Source organism: Nanorana parkeri, unplaced genomic scaffold, assembly GCF_000935625.1.
Source record: "Nanorana parkeri isolate BGI_ZX_2015 unplaced genomic scaffold, ASM93562v1 scaffold98, whole genome shotgun sequence".
NCBI classification, from domain to species: domain Eukaryota; kingdom Metazoa; phylum Chordata; class Amphibia; order Anura; family Dicroglossidae; genus Nanorana; species Nanorana parkeri.
In genome coordinates this window covers 1,614,654-1,632,841 of record NW_017306366.1, presented here as the reverse complement: position 1 = coordinate 1,632,841, position 18,188 = coordinate 1,614,654, and the positions used below count along the sequence as shown (strand labels likewise).

General features: G+C 39.1%; 1 protein-coding gene across 3 annotated transcripts in view; it reads right to left on the bottom strand.

The window, feature by feature from the left end:
- Positions 1–18,188, bottom strand: part of MEGF11 (multiple EGF like domains 11) — a 434,557-nt gene that overhangs the window by 227,376 nt on the left and 188,993 nt on the right. The window lies entirely within an intron of this gene.

Below are 18,188 nucleotides of genomic sequence, written 5' to 3'. Positions count from 1 at the left end.
AATCAATTGTTTCCTTTATGTTTGAAGGTAAGTTTGAAGGTCTTTTCAGAGTCCATCTCCAATCACGGACCTTCTCACTCAATCATATTGTTGTTCTTTAAAATCTATATGATTTTTAAATCATTGAACACTGTTGTATAACTGACCTGAGATGTGTTCAGACTGAGGCACTTTTTCAAATCATGTTTTGTTGTTTGACTGAAATATGTCTGCTATTCCTGGTGTCTGCATCTACTAAATTGGATAATACAATGCTAAGAAGAGACCTGAATCTTAAACAAGCTGTAGAGATAATTTCTAGGCTTTTTGGTAATGTCATCTAAAATGCTAATTTCAGATGGTGCCTAATATATTATCGTCAGATTTCTATTAAAGCCATAAAATACTAATAAAAGGAAGAAAGCGCTCTTTTGGGACAGGAACATCAGCTTTTTACGAGCAGTTTGATGACTGCACTTAGCGTAGCTATTTATATATTATACAGAATCAGAAAAAGAAAGGGATTGGGACAAAGAAAGACAGATCTAATTCATAAAAAAAAACACAATGCATATGAATGTGAATGAAAAAGTTCAAAGTAAACCTGTGGCCAGGCTATGGACATTTAGCATTTATATATTCTATCAAAGCAGTACATGAACTTTAAAACAACCAACCTCTGCACCTGCATTCACTGTGGAACAATGTATCCGGAACGTTCACAGCAACAGCATTAATGTTGTTCAAGTCATCTCTCTGTTCAACTCAACTCACTCTGTTCCCACCACCCTGAGTATACATTAGCGATTAGAAGCTTGGCTGCTGTGCCACTGCTGGGAGGGGGGAGCAAAAGGAGCTAAGCTGAGAAAAGAACAATTTGAAAGACTACAAGGCACGTTCTAAAGTTTATTTAATGCATTATCAACATATTGCTTAAGAGAATAGTCATTATAAGATTGATTGCCTTTGGTAGTCTCTGGGGTGTTCCCCCATGTATCCATCTCTGTCCGCACCTGGTGTCTTAGGGGGGAATGCATTAGATTCACTACTTTCGAATGATAATACAAGTGAGTGTAAACTTGTATATACAAGGTAGCTGTTCAGCGATATAGTGTATGTATGATTTTATTAATGCTATTGTTATCAGTTTACAGATATGTTGTAGCCCGCTCCTGAAGAAACGGGTCACCGAGAAACGCGTAGAATCAATTATATCTTCCCGTTAATTGTGAGACTGCAATACAACAAACTGAGGATATGTGGCTTAAAGGCTATGCATACTTGCAAACAATGTTAAGATAGTGATTTTATATTTGGGTAGATGGGGCTACAAAAGTTGTATTAAAGTTTTTTTAAGGATGTCTTTTGTGATGTAACAAATAAAGAAAGTTTACCTGATCCTTGGGTACCTCAAAAGTCTGTTTTTTTTTTTAATTATTTATTTTCTCTTGTAAAGAGAATATGTAAATGCTTCAATGATCGCAGGTTTACTTTAAAAGTGAGTAAAGCTTGGTCCTGCCCCAAAACACAACGCAACACTCAGTGAACCAAAATTAACACTCCAGCCTATGAGCAGTGAACAGTGCTCAATGCTCCAGCTAGAGAGTAGTTGGAGAACACTGATGTCACCCTAATGATTTCATCACATCTCAGGTGAAATCACATATTAAACTTTTACTCATCATACAGCTGTTTTTACACCTATAAGTCTTAAAAATGTGAATGGTTGCCCATACTGTAATATGGATGCCAATGACATATGTAATGCACGATTGCAATCAAAGGGTTAAAAGAAGAGCTCCCTCTATGGACTGTAGACGCAACATGGGCAGCTGCAAACCCACCCCATCACTCACCTCCATGTTCTCGCTGTCAGATGTCACAGAAAGGATGGCAAGCTGGAAGATTTTCTTTCGGTTGAGCTTTTGGTTAAGAAGGAAATGGAGGACATTATATCCTCTCTATCCTTCTGCAGCATACAGGGAAGACATCAGTTTAGTCTCCATAAAGAATCCATGTCACTCCCTTCTTTTAAGCCCGTTTGTGGCAGTAATAAAGTTAAATTAAGACAAAAGCAAAATAAATATAAAATATCAGAAACATATGTATAAAAACCTTTATGAATACAACAAACCTTAACACATGCAACATACACATAATCTTTAACATACATAAGACCGTCATTACACATCACATATTGGGTATGATGGGTAGATGTAGTAGCAAAGATTTTAAAGGCTCTTTTTTACACTTTTCTGTACCAAAACCACACAATTTTTAAATTCAGTACAATTTATTTATGAGGGATTTTTGAGATGTTGTGTTAGCGTGCCTTGAAAAAGATTTAGGTGTCTTTTACTTCTTCTATAGCTTTCTGCATTTAGAAAATATATGCTTCTTTTTTTTTTTTTGGTGGCCTTTTGTGAATTTTTAAGTCTGTCATTTGGGTGCAAAATGGAAGACCGTATCCAGGGTTGAAAGAGTTTTAAAAAAGGTGATTCCTCTTCCCTTATAAATGCCTCTCTCCTGCAGGGGGGTCCCTTAAAGACCCCAAGGCCAGGTTCTTTTAACAGTTCAAATCCAAATTTTTTACGCCACTTAGCTCCCAGGCAATTTGTTCTCCAAGCCCTGTGTGAGCAAGCTCAAAATGAGTGATGCACTAGTTTATAATACACCTGCTCAATGGTATTGCAAAGGTATTGCTAAGAAAGCGTCCACTTCAGGAAAGGTAGGTAGGTATATTGGGGGTTTGGCTATTTTTAAAATGGCAGCAACAAGGGGGACTTGTGGACCCATTTCTGAATTCAGGTCTGCTTTACGGTGCCAGTTATACAGATCAGAAAAATAATTACTTTGCTTTTCACTGAACTTTTCTCAATTATGCTACCACTTTTTTCTCTTGAATTGTTAAAAGCTTTTAAGTGTTATATAATCAATTTATTTTACGGAAATATTCTGAAATTACTTTGATGATGCTATTTGTGGTTACATTATATAATTCAGAATAATTTATAATATCTGGCAGTGAATTTACAGCAGGACTTCAAGTTATAAGTTATATAACCTAGCGTCCAACTGAACTGAACACACAGCAACAATCTCTTCTAGAATAGGCAAATATGCCAAATGATCTAGGATAAAGATGAGCCAAGGTATATCCTTTCCAGAAAAATAGAGAAACACGGAAAGTAAAGAAACAGTTTATGTTATTGTATTATTAGCAATTACTCAAATTCAATTTCCAAAAACATTTCTTATGCCATTCAATAGTAACATTTCCTTGTTACATACACGTTAGGAACATTCTTGTGCAGTACCGGTAAGGAGACAAAGTCTTCCATCATAGCTAGTGGCTAAGAGGCCTGGAATACTCATGTGGTACTTAACCATGTTGTGCTGTACATTAACCAGTTTCTTCATCTTTTGACACCGTTCAGTGTCTGACACATTTTTGGCACTATAAATTAAACGGATGGCTCCTGATCAAGCCAGTAAATATGATAAATGATAAATTTACTTGTATAAATACGTTTTTTATAACAGATTATTATATCAGAAACGTTTCACAAATGAGGATATCTGAACTAATGCTTTTGTTGGAGGGAGATATTTTACTACATACTGTACACCCGGGTTTCGCCTATTGCCACAAAACAATTTTTTTTAACAATATTGGATTATAAATGTAGTCAGTGCTTTTCAAGTACCTCAAGATGTACCTACCCCTGTACCCCAAAAAAAGTATTATTTTACCCGTGCATGTTTATAAATGTTTCCAAACAATCCTTTTTATTTTCAAATAAGGCTAAATCTAAATAAAATATGTGGCCAAATGTTTGCAGACACCTGACCATCACACCTACCATATGGTCATAAGTATGTGAACGTCCCTCCAAATTATTCACATGCTTTCAATGTAGGGTACTGTTAATGATACAGCATACAAAGACATTTTAGACAATTATCAACAGTTCGGGGAAGGCTATTTTCTGTTCCTGCATGACTGTGCCCCTGTGCATAAAGCCAGCTCCATAAATACATTGTTTGACATGTATGGTGTTGAGTAACTCGACTGGCCTGCACAGAGCCCTGACCTTAAAGGGTATCAAAGCCCCCCCAAAAATTTAATATATTGGAGCTGACCAGTCCTTAGATGTGGCGGCTGCATTTATTTTCATTTTTCAGGCTAAGAACATGCAGAAAATACCTGTAGATCTTTCCAGAAATGCAGGGTCATTGTCACTTCCTGTGAGCTTAAAAGATAGTACAAAGAAACTTATCTTTATTGAGTAAACTATTGGTTCCATTAAATCACCGTCCAGCCTCAGAAAGTCCAGCCTCAGTAACAACCATGGCTGACCCCACAGATACAACAGAGAAATAAGTGTAGACATAAAGGGACATGGAGTATGTTATTTGCAAGATTACCAGGTGAAAATAAAGGCTACAAAGTCGTAAAAAAAATTAACTAATGCAGCCACCACATCTAAGACTGGCAAGCTGCCATATGTTATTTTTGGCTTTAGATACACTTTAACCTTTCTGAACAAGTTTGGGATGAGTTGGATTGTAAGCCAGGCCTTCTCATTTAACATCTGTACCTGACCTCACAAATGCTACAAGGGCACAATTTACCACAGACACACACAAAGTTTTGTGGAAAGCTTTCTCATAAGAGCGGTATAGCCACAAAGGGTGGCCAACTCCATATTAATGTCTTCTGTTTCGGTGGCTAAGATACACCCCATTCATCAGAGATTGTACGGAAGAGAGAATATTGCATTGATGTGGAACTGTCATTTTTCCACATTAAATAAGCATTGAAGTGGAACTCCTATTGTCTTTCAAATGCAGATATTTGCATTGACAAACCCCAGTATACCCAGTCTGTGTGGACAATAAGGCCACTTGCTGACTTGGTACCATCCACAAGCAGTTTAACTCTTCAATGAGACACAGAAGTTGAATCCAACTTAGTTTTACTTCTGAAAGGTGCAGTACAACAAATGTTTTTTTTCAGTCTTTTGAAGTGTAAGAAGACAGTGACTCTTCTAAACCCTGTTGTGTTTGGAAGAGAACAACCGAACATCAGAGAAAGAGGCAGGGAGTGTCTAGCCAAAGACGATGGCAACTAGCACAAAGGGGAAAAGAGGAACATATCAAATATAACCAACAAGGCAAAACACATGCTGCTGAGCCAGAACAACTCCAGTGCCCCTTTCCCTTGCAGAACCTCTTCCCAGTTTATGTAAAAAAAATGTTATATACATATATCTGTAAAAGCTAAGTCAAGGCAACTGGACTTGCTATATTTTTCTTGAAGACATATACAAAATAAATAAATAAAGTCTAGCTGCCTTGACTTATTTTTTACAGATATACCATGACCTAGGTGAATGAGAACCTTCACAGACTTATATATATATATATATATCTTTTTATCCAGGACACAGGTTCTCATCCCTCTGTTCTTCATCCGAACAGTGAGTGGCCCCAGAATGATGATTTATTAATACCCATGAGTTATGTTTTTACCTCCTTTTTAATCTCTACCTCTACTGACACCCTTTTTGCTCACTTTTTTGAACACCTCATTGAAACGCACTGATAACGCCAGCAAGAAGGTAGCATTGTTTTTAGGAACAAAAACCCAAGCTATAATATCTTACCATATACTCACATAGAGAGTCTGAGTGGTGCTTTACAGTTCTCAGCTTATTAACTTCCATGCAAGAGACCAATCTGAGATATTAAAAAAGATGAGCTGTGCTGCTCACAAAGATTCAATTCTGTGAGTATCTATGGCTTGACGTTTCCCCCAACAACCTTTCCATCTCAGCATGGCTGCTGTCTGATAAATGTTCAGGCTTTAAACAACTCTTAAATCTTCTGTGGAAGTAAATAAGCCAAGAACTGTATGTCACTGATCAGCCAACATTTTCAGTGTATAAGTAGGGACATTTTAGGCACTGCTTCCTGCGTGATGTACGCAAAAGAGCCAGATCCTAAAGGAGACAAGATTTTGGGGTAAGTGCCATTTTTACTCAACGGGCCTCCCATGCACATCAAAGCAACAATGTTGCATTAAACCCTTATCCTCAAGAAGAATGTACATTTACCCTTCATTTAAATTGCCACTTCATTCAGCAAGTAGAGCTTATGTAACTAACTTGTGCATGGTGGAAGACATTCAGTCCTATGTAAGTTTAGGCTAGGGATCTGACAGCATCTTACACAGGGCTGTCTTTCCTTGCTCCCAGCAGCTAATTGGAGTGGTGGAGTCATGAAAAAGGGTGAGTATGTACTACTGGGGGTTCAGGCTTTAAATTAAACCCATCCATTATGGTCAAACCACAGGTCCACTTTAAAGTGAATGCTGCACACAATGCGTTTGTAAGCCATCGATGGACTTTTTCTGAACTGGAAAACTTAACTGTAGGCAGCACCTTTTTCATCCTATTATGGTCCCCAAGGAAATTTTCATTGGAGTGAGTTTATTGAGGTACAAAGAGTCACATGCAGTTAAAAAATGACATTGACCAACCAGACTATTCTATCTTCTGTGCACAAATCAAATATAACCAGGAAAAAAATTAATACAAAAATGAAACCAGCCAGAGATTATAAAGTCTGTGTTATATATTTGCAGAGGATGTTCAAAGACACTTCCACAAGTTAAGTAAAAGTAATGTACCTTGTAGATATACAAATACAAAGATTGCTCTTGGCCATCATCTCTACTTTAGATAAGTTTTTAAAAGTACAAAGGGGTAAAGTCAGCAGTTTCAATTTACATAGCTTTGCCTGTATTTGACTGACGAATGCAACTAAAGAGATCTGCATACCGCACATAATAAAACAGGCTCAAGGTACATTATTCACTGATATAAAAGATTTCATGAGGGACAATTTATCACTTGCCCAACGTCCTATCCTAGGTCCTGCGTCACTCAAACGGACAAAACAAGGTTAGGGACTTTCTAAAAATACCCTGGGCTCTGCTGCTTGTGTATGCACAATGTGTGCAGCCCCAACCAGGGTGCACTCCCCCCTCGCAGGTCCACTGGCAGAAGATGGATTAACTGTCGCTACAAATTGACTTGCTGCAGCCTCCTGACTCCTTCTGAGTCCTGTCACTGTGACAGGGAGTTGGGAGTGGAATAAGAAGGTGTGCTGGGACTCTGATAGAGAAGAGGGCTAAGAGTGAGTTAAGAAATAGCCTTGAGAGTATATGTGCGAGGACAAGAGGACTGAGAATAGAGAAAGTGCATTGTGAGAGACAGGGAGATGATTTGGCATCAGCAGCTACTATGTCAACAAAAAGGGCTATAATTTGGCTTGGAATGTTATGTGGAGTATGATGGTGCTACATTACAGTGAAATAGCAGCAAATGTATAAAGTCTTTATGCTTGCTATGAACATGGAGTGTACATGAGGTATATAGGTTGCACATACAGTACTCCGAAGACCTGTAATTTCATTGTGCTTTGGATTACTTCAGTAGATCAGAGTAGGCCTGGGATAACCTTTCAATCTTAAAGCAGAATGTTAGTCAAATATATATACAGTATATATATTTATATATATATATACACTGAGTGGCCAGATTATTATGACCACCTGACGTTTGTAGGCAAATTAGCTATAATTAGCTATAATTTTGCGCTGAAGTTGCTAGAGGGCCAGACCATCATAAATAGGGAAGCAGGTTGTTTACCACGACAGTAGAAGTGATTTTTTTTCTGAAGATACGGGTAAACAACGCGATTTAACAGCCTTTGAACGTGGGATAATTGCATTGAAGTCAATGGCACCGCAGGCACACTCCCCCCCCCCTCAGGCCGAAGTGCAATCGCCTGCACCCAAGCGCATGGCCCATCAATGCCTGCGTTTCGGTGCGGTCAGAAAAAATGCTGCATGGACTGAACTATCCCTCAATGCAGAACTTTTTTCTGCCTCTAGATATCCTTAGTCTAATGCCCAGCATAATTCAACCCACTGAGCCACAGCCTATGACTGGACAGTGAAAGGAGAAGCAGCACAGTGATGAGCTAATCTCTCTGTCACTCTGTTCTATCCTCCTATCAGCATGCAACTTGCACTGCAGCAAAACTGATTGGCTTCTTGGGCTGCTTCTACTTACCCCAGTTAGAGATCTGCTATAAATGGAGTACAATTAGCCAGTGAAGCACAACTCATCAATGAAACACATATTACACACAAAAGTGTTTAATTCCTATCAGGATTCTTCTTGTCCACAATTGAACTGATATACTGCTTCTCCTCTTCCTCTCACACTCCAGCCCCGATGTACAGGTACTGCAAGAGGCTGATACCAGGTCAAATTCAGGTACTTACACTGCTTGCATGTACAAAATTGGAGAACTATGGGGAAAAACACTGACCCCATAGTTCTCCTTTAAGATGTCTTGATGATTACAGATCCGCACCAATTTGTGTCTTTTATATCAGCTTAGGCTCAACTTTTAGGAAGAGCAAAGTCTAGTAAGGGCACTTTGACCCCAAGACCAGAAAATAAAAGCTGACACTAGACGAGATCAGTTACCAATGTTCCTAGGGACAAACATATAAAATCTGTAGCTCTTCCCAGAAATTAGGATGCAGTCAGCGAGTCTATTCCCATTACACTGAAAAGCTGTTACTATTCCTCCTACTACAATTCCAAATAATATGCAAAGATTGATCTAGCTTAGTAGGATGGTCCTTATAATAAAGTACAGGAACCTCAAGTCCCTTGTTGCTTCTAGCCAGCGTCAGGTTATATGGAAAAGTCCCAGGTGAATGCAGTAAATGGATAACAATGTCACCGGGTGAATTTAAGTAGACAGTAAACTCAGTGGTCTCTTCTCTTTATTGCTGCATCCCATTCACAGGAAATTAGCTGCAGAGCTCCTCTGTGATGAAGGGAAGGCTTCATATGAGTTCAAGGAGCCTCTGTGGGCCTGGACATATTAAGTATTTTAGTGAAGACCATTCAGACACAAGCCTAAACCCGGCCATGCACCACAAATTTGCTTTAGATTGAAATGAGAAAATTGCAAAATTTACAATAGAAATTTTACCATAAACTATATAGTGTGATGCTCTACTGAAACAATCCATTTAATGTAAAGCCAATCAGGTTCTACTGTTTTTAAGGGAAAGGAATTTGAAAAGCAAATCCATTTAGTGGCCAGCTTTAGCCCCTGCTGTAAATGGGCTTTTTTTTTTCTCAGGCATGCTTCTCACCCTATATAAGTCAATGTCAATGCAAAAGCAGCTTGATACGGCTTACAAAGCAAGTCAACATCTCCACTAAAAGAACTCAGAAGATTCTGAATATAATCTCAAATATGAGCTGAATGCACCTGAATCCATGCTGGATGTGTCCATCTACACACAACTCCCTAAAGTAGCTAAAACATTTTTTTAAAATTTTGGACAGAATAGTCCGGTGGCTACTTTACAACACACACAGGGACCATGAGGAACAAAAGTAGCCACCCTGCAGAAGGAAGGACAGTGTCAGCACCAATTCAGAGATGATTTGAGGATTTACAGCCGAGTGATACACAAATAAATTACATTTTTGTTAACAGTTAGGTACTTGAATGTATTTTTAAGGTCCACTCTCAGCCTCAGTCCACAATGTTGTTCATCATGTTGAATGAACACTTTTTTAGATCGTAAAACATAATATTGGTTAAGGCTTAAAGTTGTGGATTTGGGACACAGAGATTGGAACTGGTTACAGACTGAATTATTTTTGTAGTTACAATATATTTAGTCACTTTTGGAATCACAAATATTTTTGAGTCATGTATTAATTTACATTATTATTGGTTTTATATAATTAAGGACACTTTTTTGGGGAATTTCACTTTAAAGTTGTGGACTTATGGATTTATATGTTTTTATTGTATTTTAATATTTATATTGTATATTTAATATGTTTTTTTAGTTAGCGCAGTGCACATTATTTATCATTTCTTTAAGCTTTTGTCTGGAACTGCTCTTCAATGATTAACCTGATGGTACCCCTAAATGTAACCCTAATCTAACTGCTAACATGTTCGCAATGAAACGAATACTATCACATCAATATTACACCAATACAAGGCTGAAAATCCCATAACACCGAAAAGCACAGTAAAAACCCCACAGCTAAAACTAAAAAACTGGGGGTACAGGGCAACATTTTTCTCTCTTTGCATTTGCTGAATTTCTTATTTTGTATAACTTTGATTTCTGCAAGACCTCATCCGTCCTCCACAGATTTGCAGCTTTAGCAAATATAAATAGCATAATATGTCATAGTTTGGAATCCAAGCCTGCTGAGACCGAATATCCAGTTTATCACGGATCAAATGCCTAGATGAAGAAACTTCACCCAAATCTAAAAATTAGTACAAAAATGCACCAAACCGTTCAGGTCTGAGCAGAGTTAGGAGAGCTATTTACCATCCACCTTTCCGAGCAATCTGCCAATTCAAGTTGTGGCTGCCATAAATCACTGTGATCTAACTCTGCAGGCATTAGAAGTGCTTGCTTTTGCTTGCAGGGATTTGCAAAAAGTATATGTTGCTTTCAAACCTCACGCAGTCGTGCAAAAACAAAGCACTGTCTTTGGTGTGAGATCTGCCCCTCTGACTGCAGAAAAAAAGAACTGTACTTCTGCAGCTTGGCTAAAAATCTGTGGAACTGAGGGGCAAAGCGAAGCCTTCGAGGAGGCCAAAACCTGGACAGCTCTGTTAATCAATCACAGCTAATCAGGATGAGGTTCTGTTCGGTAACCCTGTAAACACTGCTGCATGCTACGTATACACAATAGCTTGGATGGTACTGAGCATCCGAACTCAGCTGTCACCTTTCCCTGCAACAGATACGGATCTAGCAACATGTCAAAACGTTCAAAGACAAGAAAACAGCCCTGCCATGTGACTGATAGTGCAGATAATAATAATAATTACGACTCATTAGCCTTGATGTCTCGTTGACAGTGACGAGACAAGCCTCTGACAAGGAGTCACAGAGCTGATTATATCTTGATTGTGAGGATGCAACAATTGAAACCTTCCCTGTGCACAGACACAGCTTGGGTACCATCCAACTGTAATTATCTAACAATCATCTGAAATGAATGGGATTCTCATTAATTACAGGAGTCATCTCCTGCTGAGAAACAGAAAGTATCTGTACTCCACCTGGAATTCAGTGTCGGGACATTGGCAGGTTACAGTCGTGTACACTGCCCTTCTGACTTACAGGTCCCTCTGAGCGTGAAGAGGAGCATATGATACATACAGTATTATCTTTATCCCATTCCTGTCCCCGAACAGCTTTCTTATGCCTTCAGATGTATACTTTTATCTTCTTCCTTGTCTTTTTCATTTCTCACCAATAATGAGGAGAGCAGGGATGTAGAAAGAAAAATGCATATAAAATTGTCCAGAACTGGATGATCCTACATAAGGGGACGTTCACATCAGTAGCCGCGCTCAACTGCACGGCTGCTGATGTTCATGTCCCTGGACAGTAGTGATGCGCTCAATCGAGCCACATTGCACTGTTTCTTCCTTTTTTTGTTAGAACTTTATTGAAATGTGACAAGTGACATTTTATTCAGTTCTACGGGCTCACTGCTGTGTGATGTGTGATGTGGTTGTACCACGTGTCACTGCTGTGCGCTAAAAAAAAAGTACTGCAAGTCATACTAGTGGAATGCAGTTGTGTGAACTGAGCCCATCCATATTGCCTTGTCTTGCGTTCGTGCTGTGGTGGAAAAAACGGTTATTACAGTCCAAATGCAGATGGTGTAAAGTGTATTTCCACTTTTGCAGCCAAATTGGGAAAAACCTACTTTATATGTGTTACATATTCCCATTCACAAACCATGACTAAAAGGAGAAGTGAGAGTAGAATAGAAGGGAGAGTAAAATATACTTTGGGACACTGCAGATGTCACATGCAAGCTCCCTACCCAGAGCTGAGCCATCATGTACCAGCTGACTACTCAGCTCTTGGTCTCTTCAGTCCTTCCCATCTCTGTTCCTTCAGCACTCATTGGAGGAACAGACAGGGGAGGGGGCGGGCACAGTTGGCTCTGGCTCTAGCAAGGCGGGCCAGCTGTCACTTAGGCAGTGGGGTGGATTCTGATAATATTGTCAGGATCCTTCCCGGCTACATGCTGTCAGCAAGAGGGCATTAGCAAGCTATCTGCTGACTATAGGTCATAGACGTACATTTGTAAATGTGACCCAAGAGAAAAGTAAAGCCAAAAAAAAGTTTTGGCTTTACTTCACTTAAAAAAAAAAAAAAAACATTTAAAAATTGCTGCTTACATATATTTCCTGAATAAAAGGTTTTTGTCTAAACTGAATTTTCCTCTGAAATGCAAAGGGGGCAGAGAGTTAATAATTAACCTAATTACCCTGTCTGTACTGTGCTACAAGATCTCATTATCAGTTGTAGATTAGATTTGAACATTGTTCTAACAAAGGGTTAAAGATCTAGAACAAGGGTGGACAAACTCCGGCCTGCCCGCTGTAGTGAAACTACAAATGCCATGGAATTTGTAGTTCTACCACAGCTGGAGGGATCAAAGTTTGTCCACCCCAGATCTAGAAGCAATGTATGTTGATGAGAGAAGGCTCAGAGTGTCCCTAGTCTTTTTATGGGGACAGCAAAAGTTTGCACATCTTGGAATTGTACTGAGAAGTTCCAAAGGCCTGCTACACAGACATATCTAAAAGGTAAAAAAATGTTTTTAATAAATTACTGTGTGTGAATAGGAACACATGACAAACATATAGAGAGGTTTTCTCAAATTTGTCTGCAAAAGTAGAAATACACTTTATAGGACAATATACTTTTATTTAAACTTCTCCTTTACTTACCTTCCCACCACTCCCGAACTCATATACACCAACAACCTCCCCACCCCAGCTTCTTACTTTACCTGAGCTGCATTCTGTGCATCCGATGCTCCATAGAGGGTCCCCAAAAAACTGCGATGGGGGTGTAAGTGTAGTTTAGTTCAGGAGGGTCGGGGGTTAAAGGAGTTTAGTATAAAAGTACAGTTTGTCTAGCTAGTCATAGACATTACAGGACAACTAGGCATGCCAGTGATCAATACTATATATAACATTTCATGCAAGAGCTTATTTTGTAAACAGTAATTATATGTTCCGTTAAAAAAAATAAAAATGGTAAGTTTGAAAAATGCAGATTCTAAGATGCCAAATAATATTGACATGAAACTAAAAAATGTATAATATGTTTCTGTGCTCCCTACTAAAACAAAATAATTCTAAATAAGCTGCTACAATGAATCATTGTGGAATAAAACATTTAAAAAAATGCAAATAAAAACTGCAGCGCTACAATTAAATCTTCTATACTATGATAGAATAAAACATAAACCAAAATATTTTTCAAAGCACACTAATTAAAACAATGCAAAACAATAAGTGAAAAAAGGTCCATTATGTTGGATTGAATAATCTTGTTATATGGACCTTTTTTTAACGTATTGTTTTGCATTGTTTTAATTAGTGTGCTTTGAAAAATATTTTGGTTTATGTTTTATTTTATTTTATTATAGTACAGGAGATTTTATTATAGCGCTGCAGTTTCTAATTTATTTAATACTGACATGATTGCTTTAAGGTACTGGAAAATCAGATTCAGTTTAGATACAATTGTTTTATCATCCTTGAGTGAATTTATAGATGTGTGAGAAAGATCATTTTATGTTGAAACATAACCAACAAATTCCAGCTCTAGTGATCAAATTGTCTGGTATGTTTCAAAGATCTTCTGTACAAATAGTATTCCATGACCTGTTTTGAAAGAACGTACTTCTGGAAATCGAACTTAAAGCCCGTCTTCGGGCAAAAGCCCATCTTTTCCCCCAACTTCCCCCTCAACCTACTAGATAATCTTCTGAATTGCTCCAAAGCACAAAAAATCTTTAAAGTCAGGGTGGCATCACCACTCAGCTTGGGCACCTTGCAGAAATAGTGGTGGTGGTGATGCTGGTGGTGGGTTAAGGAGACTGGTCACTCAGAAGACCACTGGGGTGACAGATCTGCTCAATACCAAATACTGCTACTAGAACAGTTTGTAGGCAGCATTACCTGATGAACTGGAGGTGAGGAGGGGGGGGGAGGGGAAGAGGCAGAAGAAATAAAACGCTTTGCTCAATCAGTTGCCGCAATTTATTAGAAGAAAAAACGTCTGCCCAGGCAACAGCTTAGTCCTTGTAAGTACTTAGTGCTTGTAGGCTCCGAGCTGCAACTTTAAAGGATATCTAAACCCAAAAACGAAAACTTAATATATTGCAGCTTACCAATCCTGCTGTGTTGTATTAGTTTTAGGCTTTTCCCCCCTTTATTTTTACCTGGTGATCCGGCCTGTAACACATTTCCTGTCTTATTGTGGCTCCACTCTATGGAGGAGCAACAAAGTCACCCTTGGACAGCAGCAAATCATCCCGTGGAGAGAATGTGTTAGATGCTATAGCAGATTTAGATGGACTTAACTAACAAATTAAATCTGATCTTCAGATAACACTTTTTAAGCTGTTACAGCAACAGTTTTTTTCCCTTTTGAGATAAAGGTTTTACATCAGTGAATAAAAACTGACAATTGTAAGCCCTGTCAGTGTTACGTTTACACAATGCTCCCTTGCAGCAGCCAAACAGCTCGTGGCTCAGTAAAAGAAAGGTGAGTATATGAGCTGGGGAGGGTGGCAGTGAACAGGCAAAGCACACGTTTACTTTAAAAGGGCAGTAAAGTAGAGGATACATCTTTGGTTAAGTTAAAAAAAATACTATTAAAATTTTCTATTGATATATGTAAAAATATATTTTTTATTTCTTCTTATACCCTTAATTTCATATGTGACACATATAACTTGTGGTATACAATAGCAAGTCAGAGTCCAAAATGGCAGTCCTGAATTGTGGACATCTGGTAAGGCGATATAAGGTATTTATTGACAGCTATTTGCTGATGCCTTTGAGTTCCATGGGCCCTGTGAAGAAGCCAGCATCCCAATTTGTTGTAAACTCTTTGAGTGTTTGTGTGTTTATACAAATTAATATGGCCACTATTAAGTGTAGGGAAAGGAAAGACAAAACAGTGGCCATATTGGAAGGTACATCACAGCAGATGCCCAAACCCAGCAACTTAAGCACAGAGACCTCACTAATGCCCCCTTTAAGATAAGCCGATTAGGTCTGCCTGTCAATTATTAAGGCGGATCTGAAGCCCAATGTTAGTCTATGAGCAGCCAGATCTAAATGGACATGGGTGCGTTTACATCCCATCACTTCCAACTCCATCCAGATCCAAAAAACCAAGAATTCCATTTTGGCAGACCTGAACTACTCCGATCAGCATCGGATCCATGCTGGGACCCCCTGCTGACCCTTTATTTACTGTTTTTATACATATGCATAATGATTGTATCTATTGCCTGCAAAACATAGTTGTGTACGGCTGGCCCAGGCAGCCTGTATTGCCAAACCTTTCCCTACCTAATATCCAATCCTTGTTGCAGACAGCTCTCCTCTGACTTTCTTGGATGTGGACCATGTGTGAGGTAAAAGCTGAATTCAGAGCAGCAGGAACACTGCACTTTCATCCTTGAACTGTTGCCAGAAATGCACATAATGGCACACACATCATGTGAGTGTGAATTTGATAACTCAATCATCAGCTGGAAGCATTATCTCAGCTTTGCTGACACAGATCAGTCTTCTCTGAAATGACAGCTCCGTAACGCTGAAATTATAACTTTACCCAGCTGTCTATGATACCCATCACAAACTAATGTAGTGTCCCAAGCAAACCATGCCAGTGCTAAATATGGATTACCTGTTAGATAATAGTTTTTTCTAGGGATGCACCGATATATCGGCCGCCGAAACATATCGGCCAAAAATGGCACTTTTGGCTAAATGCCGAAAGTACAATTTTTGTGCCGAAACATAGGCGTATCCCTGCTTTCTTTCCTCCCCACTGGGCGCTGCTCTGTGTCCAAGCGGGGAGAAGAGAAAGTGTGACAGCCGGCCGAGTGCTGTGAGGGGCCGGCGTCTCTCCTCCCACACCGCTCAGCCTCCTAGCACAGTCCGGCAGAGCGGTGTGTGGGGGCGGAGACAGCCCACACTGTCACAGGAGGCTGAGCTCTCCTCCCGCACCGCGCGCACAGCCTCCTGTGACAGCCTGTCAGGAAGGAGAGCGAGGTACAAACACTCAGCGATTACTGAGTGTTTGTAGATAATTGAGGATGTAGCATGTTGACTATATCCTCAATTATGAATGAATGGGAAGTGATCTACATCACCTCCTGTTCAGTAATGATTGTGGTTATAGTAAACATACTCTGTCCTCATGTTATCAATGAACCGGAAACACTCAAAGAGAATTTCTGTTCATAGATAACTGGGGCTGCAGAAAAAGAGATTGAGGACCTTGTGTCCTCAATCTCTTTTTCTATTTTAAAAGGGAAATATCAGGGTCTGTTTAGATCCCTAATATTTCCCCAAAGCCCTCTGTTCATAGATAACTGGGGCTGCAGAAAAAGAGATTGAGGACCTTGTGTCCTCAATCTCTTTTTCTATTTTAAAAGGGAAATATCAGGGTCTGTTTAGATCCCTAATATTTCCCCAAAGCCCCTAAAAGTAAAGTAAAAAATAAAAAATATTGAATAAAAAAAATGAATTAATTAAATAAAAATAAATATTACAAAAAAAAAAACGTTTATAAAAAATAAATACAAATAAAATATAAAAGAATTTGAAAAAATTTAAATAAAAAACATTTTTGGTTTTCGGCCTGACAATTTTTTTTATTTCGGTTTTGTTTTTCGGTTTTGAAATTTACATTTCGGTGCACCTCTAGTTTTTTCTTAACATCGTTTGTTCTAAACAAAACTGGAAAACGTATTGGAAAATGCACAGGACTAGATCATTATATCACTTGTGACCAGAGGTTTCTCAACAGCTCCAAAATTTCATATTATAAATTACTTTTGAAAGGATAATGAGACCAAATTCAGAGGCCTAACACCCACTCAGACCAAGTATTCCCCCAGGAAGGGTAAAGGTCGGCCAACTTGGAAGCATCAAGGATCAGACAGTCTCCTTGAATATGGCTTTGTGCGGATGTGACAATTACAGCATTCAGCTGAACACTGAATACAAGATGCTCTTCCTTACAATAACCGGAGGGGATTAACTCCTCAGCTGCCTCCTATCCCTCTCAGACAGAAGAACTGACTATACTCATCTCTAAATACAAGCAAAGGCACACCTTCCTTTGTCAGAACAGTCAATAAATAATACATTACACCTAGATCCACCTCAAAGACAAGAGGAGGTCACTCATTAAGTGTCAATAAGATGCAGATCATGTCGCTGACGTTAACAAAAGGAGGATAGGAGGAGCACATGGAAGTTAGAGAAACTTAATAAATACACCCGAACCCTTGGGATACTGTATGCTTGATAAAAAACAAGTCTTTATCTTACTACATGGAAGGGCAACAATGTTATACTTCAGTGTCGAATGTGTATGTGCATAACAGGTAATATGCTCTTTGTTTCCAGTTAGCATTACTTACCTAACTACTGGTTCCTGGCGAATCCATGCAGGTCCGGGAACTGGACTCCTGAAGTTTACATTAAAATTCAACTCACTACAAGCTACCATGTCTTCAATGTCCACAAAGACTACCATATTTACAAATTAGTTTATGCCAAAATTCCAACTATCACATGCTTAAGGGACATTTGCCAAGATCTTGCAGACACATCCACTCTCTTTCATGCCTGACAACATCAGATCTTAAAATGTTGCAATCGTGCCTGAAAAGCATTGCAACCATGGTCAGTGCATCACAGTTGCAATGCCCAGGCCTCTACAGATTTTTCCTTTAGCCCCAGGTCCATATCAAGATAGAGACCATCTGTTATGGGGTTGGAGGAAGTAATCAATGGACTACATGTTGAATGAGATGAACGAGGTCTACAATTCCCTGTGCCGCCGTGGCAGATGGAACTTGTAGTCATCCATTCACAGATTCCTGTGAATGGATGATACAGCTGTTTAGGCAGGGCCATGTACGGCCATGCCAAATAGAAGCCTGCTGGTGGGAGAAAACATGCGCAATTCTGTTTGGGGGGGGGGGGGGGGGGGGGGG